Below are 5,476 nucleotides of genomic sequence, written 5' to 3' on the forward strand. Positions count from 1 at the left end.
ACAAAAAAAAAAAAAACAAAACATTTTAAAATAAATAGGATAAGAGAAAATTCTTAATGAATCTTGTATGGAGTTCTATAAGACAGAAAAGAGAGGCAAATAGATCAGCAAATAATATGAGCTTCAAATGAGGCCTAGGAGTGAAGATGTGTATGTTTAGAAACAGCAATGGTCACAGCTTATGCCAGTGCTTCTGGGCTACACCCATTCATTTGGTAATATGCTGTCTAATGAGGCTGTGAGGGCAACTTTAGAAAAAGATTTCTGACTTCACCAGCACTGTTTATCCACATTTAAGATTCCATTTGCCGTCTACTGATAATACCATATATCTGTGATATACCCTCTTATTATGGCAAAGCATTTATGTAACCTAGGATACAGTCCCAGAACCACAAAGTAAGATCAGGAGAAACAGCAGGCCATGAAGATGACAGGAAGTGAGCTTCTCTACTCAGAAATCTTGGGATTCAATAAAAGGAAGCCTGCAGCCTAAAGTGCTCCAAGCCTTTAAGCTGACTGTTTTTGTAGTCCATATTCCCTGCTAGTGTGGTCAGATCTGCTTGGGCTCCATAGTTCGTTGCTTGCCTGCTTGCTTTTGTCATGTTGGGAATTAATGTTGGGGAATAGGTCCTGTATCTTTTATTCTTAGCATTAAGGGTTCAGAAATACAGCCAGGCACGGTAGCACATACTTGTAATCGCAGCATTAGGGAAGCAAGAGGATCACCATGAATTTGAGGCCAGCCTGAGCTATATAGTAAGACTCTGTCTTAAATAAAACACAAGGACTGGGAAAGATGGCTCAGTTGTTAAAGTGCTTGCAATACAAGGTTGAAGAACTGAATTTGTAGCTTCAGCACCCATGTAAGCAGAGAAGGTACAACAGAGGCATGGGGACTGAAATCCCAGTACTGGGAAAGCAGAACACAGGAGAATCTCTAGGATTTGCTGACCAGACAATCACTATATTGGTGAACTCCAAGTTCAGTGAGAAATTCTCTTTCAAAAAAATAAAGTGGCCGGGCAGTGGTAGCACATGCCTTTAATCCCAGCACTTAGGAGGCAGAGGCAGACGGATCTCTGAGTTTGAGGCCAGCCTGGTCTACAGAGGGAGTTCCAGGACAGCCAGGGCTACACAGAGAAACCTGTCTCGAAAAACCAAAATAAATATATAAATAAATAAATAAATAAATAATAAAAAATAAAGTGAATTGCAATTAAGGAATACACCTGACATTAATCACCACATAGGCATGAGCACACACGAACCCACACCCACACATGCTCACACACACACACACACACACACACACACACACACAGGTACACACACCACATATAACCTCAACTCGAAGACTATAGAAAAGCATAGTGAAAGATTTTATATTTAACATAAAAATCTAGTGATGAAGTCTGGTACTTCATAAGCTTAAGAAATCCTGAAATTTTGTTTTAAAATATAATTTTTCACTCTTCTGATGCTTCATAGGACATAACATTTTGACAAAGCTTTTGAAGGTCTACAGTGAAAGATCAGCAACATCCAATAGTGGCCCATCCCCACTACAATGCTTTTAAAAAGCGATGTGAAGAAGCATAACATGCATTTCAAAAATAGGCATTCTTTAAGTGCTATTAGTGCAAAACACCTTTTTATAGATTCCTTTTGTATACTAGAATTCTTCTCAGGATTGCATTTTTATTATTTTAGCTCTATTTTTTAATTGGATATTTTATTTGTTTACATTTCAAACGTTATCCCCTTTGCCTGTTTCCCCTCTACAAACCCACTATCTCATCCCCCTTACCCTGCTTCTATGAGGGTGCTCTCCCACCCACCCAACCACTCCCACTTTACCACCTTAGCATTCCCCTATACTGGAGTATCAAGCCTTCACTGGCCTGAGGGCCTCCCCTTCCATTGATGCCAGATAAGGCCCCTTCAGCTCCTTCAGTCCTTCCCCTAACTCCTCCACTGGGGTCCCTGTGCTCAGTCCAATGGTTGGCTATGAGCATCTGCATCTGTATTTTTGTTATTAGAGGTGGAATTGTTTGTATGGCTATCTTCTTTTGGGTTTATTAAAAGATTACTTTCTTGCTTCTTCTAGGGTGTAGTTTCCCTCCTTGTGTTGGAGTTTTCCATCTATTATCCTTTGTAGGGCTGGATTTGTGGAGAGATATTGTGTAAATTTGGTTTTGTCATGGAATACCTTGGTTTCTCCATCTATGATAATTGAGAGTTTTGCTGGTATAGTAGCCTGGGCTGGCATTTGTGTTCTCTTAGGGTCTGTATGACATCTGCCCAGGATCTTCTAGCTTTCATAGTCTCTGGTGAGAAGTCTGGTGTAATTGATAGGCCTGCCTTTATATGTAACTTGACCTTTTCCCTTTCCTGCTTTTAAAATTCTTTCTTTGTTTAGTGCATTTGATGTTTTGACTATTATGTGGCGGGAGGAATTTCTTTTCTGGTCCAGTCTATTTGGAGTTCTGTAGGCTTCTTGTATGTTCATGGGCATCTCTTTCTTTAAGTTAGGGAAGTTTTCTTCTATAATTTTGTTGAAGATATTTACTGGCCCTTTAAGTTGGAAATCTTCACTCTCTTCTATACCTATTATCCTTAGGTTTGATCTTCTGAGTGCGTCCTGGATTTCCTGGATGTTTTGGGTTAGGAACTTTTTGCATTTTAAATTTTCTTTGACTGCTGTGTCAATGTTTTCTATGGTATCTTCTGCACCTGAGATTCTCTCTTCTATCTCTTGTATTCTGTTGGTGATGCTTGTGTCTATGACCCCTGATTTCTTTCCGGGGTTTTCTATCTCCAGGGTTATATCTCTTTGTGATTTCCTGTGATCATAACACAGGACAAAGAAGATGGAATTGGAAATCGTTATGTTAAGTGAAATAAGTCAGACTCAGAAAGACAAATATTGTGTTTTTTTCTCATATGTGTAGGTATGTGTATATGTGGGAATGTAGAGTCATGAATCTAGAAAGAGGACTGTGAGAGAGAAAGGAGATAGCTTAAGATGGGGGATTGGAAAAAGGATATTAGAATGTATGTGACATTAAGGCAGAAGATGATAGTGTAGGAAAAAAATAGAGAGCAGAAAGAGGAGGAGGGGAGGTAGGGAGAGGAGAATGGAGGGAATATACTAATAAGAACAAGAAAGATATAAAAATTCTATAATGAACCTTTACTTATTTATTTATTCTAAATATGGAATGCTTGAAGAATTTGTATATCATCCTTATGCAGAGCTAATGCTAACCTATCTATTCTGGATTATTTCAATTTTAGTATATGTACTGCCAAAGTGAGCATATGTATGGTTATTTAAAAGTAAAATTACAAAAACAAATCAACCTTATAGTAGCCTAAAGTGGGCATATCATTTTATGTTGTATCTAAAGTATCCAATATAACAAGTACAACACTTGGTACTTAATAGATATTATAATTCCCAACGTACCATATTTTTCTAGACAGATTTTCATAGACTTGTGATCACAGTATACAATGGTAGTGATTCTTTGTAAATATTTTTCAGAAAGAACTCTGAGGGTTTTTTATTTACACAGCAATTCATGAAATCACTGAAAACTTGACAAGCTAGACTTCTATGACTAACAAGAAAATAACAGCTCTGCAACATACAGATTACTGCTGTGAACTATTGAACTTATTTTCCCTAAATATTATCTATGTATTATATAAAAATACACACATATTTAATATAATTAAGACTGTTCTATATGCCTGTCATGACTTGCTTCTGAGAACGTGTTGTTAAATGATTTTTGCGAACACCAGACTATACTTAAACAAACTACATGTATTCAAGAGACCAGGCAAACACAAGATGTATTACTCTGCTGTAGGCTGTTTCTTCTTAAAAGTTTCTAATAACAGAAATTACATGGTGGATTTGTTTTTACTATCATTCACAAACATAATAATTATTATGATGCTGTTGCAATGGCTGAGGCAACACTAGGCAAAATAAGAATTTTTTAGCTACACTATAATCTTATGGAATTACTCCTATAGATGCAGTCCATGGTTGACTAAAATGTTGCTATGTGGCACATGACTATACAGTTATATAACCTTCAAATAACAAATTTTTAATAACCTTCATATACAACTTCACTATGCCATTATTTGAATAATATATTTTATATTTCCTTGTTACTAGACTTCAGTTTATTCCATTATACTACTATATTATTTGACTTATGATGAATTTAAGTACAAAAAAGTATGTTACTAAATAAAGAATTCCGCTTTACAGGACAGAGGCATTGGAAGCCTTGAGTACTCTTCCTTTCCCAGCACAATTCTCAATGGTAGAAATGGTCTTGACGACCACCATTTAGAGTATGAAAATTGTACCAAAGACATGAGAAAATTAAGTAGCAATTATTTGATAAAATATGCTAAATCTTGATGAGAGTCTATAGCATTTTAGCTGCTATTAAGCCATGACCAGCTCCATCTTTTCTCAGGCTAGTTTGTGAGAAACTCTATTCCAGGTAGGCGTGGCTCCCAATCCAGTATCAAGGTGGGTTACCAGGAGCATCACACTACCAGAACTTCTCATCTACCCTAGCTCAGAGTTCCTGGTTTGAAAAGTGCTGGCTCCTCCGCCAAGTCCTGACTTATCACCTAGGGGCTCTACTAGAAGAGACGAAGTAAAACTTACGGACATAGCACCTTCTCCCTAGGACAGATATTCTAGAAGGAAAAGCCAAGGGAAATAGCCTGTTGCACTTTGCCCAGACCCCAGGACCCGGAGATTTTCCTACATGGACCAAAGTCTCCAAAACTAGAGAACTCTGGAGATGGAAAACCTAGGAAAGAAGTGACTGTATTGCAAAAAGAATGTGAGGAAACTCAAGCCTGACTGTACTCACCAAAGCAATGGAGATTTTTGTGATAAGAAATTTTTAAAAGGCTGATTTGTTCATGAGACCAACAAAATAATAATGTTATATTAACTAGTTTGATTCTGAGAAATAGGGAAGTAAACAATGAGGAAAAGTCAGTAAACACACACACACACTCAAGTTGAATCTCAAAAACTACCTTTAAGGCTGGTGTAGCAAAGTATTTGCCTTGTAAGGATGAAAATCTGAGTTGGAGTCCCTGAAACTCAAACACAATAAAACAAACAATGGCCCCACCACTGAAAAGAAAACAGGTGAGGGGCTAGCAGGATGACTTTGGTCAAGAACACTGAGCTTCTCTTCCAGCAGACCCAAGTTTAGTTCCCAGCACTCACATTATGCAACTCACACCCACCTCTTACTCCAGCTCCAGCCAATCCAACACACTCTTTCAACTCCATCAAGTATACCTACACACATACACATACACATCCATCCACACATACAGATAAACTATTTTTAAAAACCTACAAGCAAGCCGGGCGTGGTGGCGCACGCCTTTAATCCCAGCACTTGGGAGGCAGAGA

General features: G+C 37.8%; 1 non-coding gene across 1 annotated transcript; it reads right to left on the reverse strand.

Moving 5' to 3' along the window:
* Positions 1-3,213: 3,213 nt before the first annotated feature.
* Positions 3,214-3,324, reverse strand: LOC116096027. The gene has a single exon (XR_004120804.1). It is a non-coding gene; the product is annotated as a U6 spliceosomal RNA (small nuclear RNA).
* Positions 3,325-5,476: the final 2,152 nt, after the last annotated feature.

The sequence above is a fragment of the Mastomys coucha genome, chromosome X, assembly GCF_008632895.1.
Source record: "Mastomys coucha isolate ucsf_1 chromosome X, UCSF_Mcou_1, whole genome shotgun sequence".
In the NCBI taxonomy this organism is placed as follows: domain Eukaryota; kingdom Metazoa; phylum Chordata; class Mammalia; order Rodentia; family Muridae; genus Mastomys; species Mastomys coucha.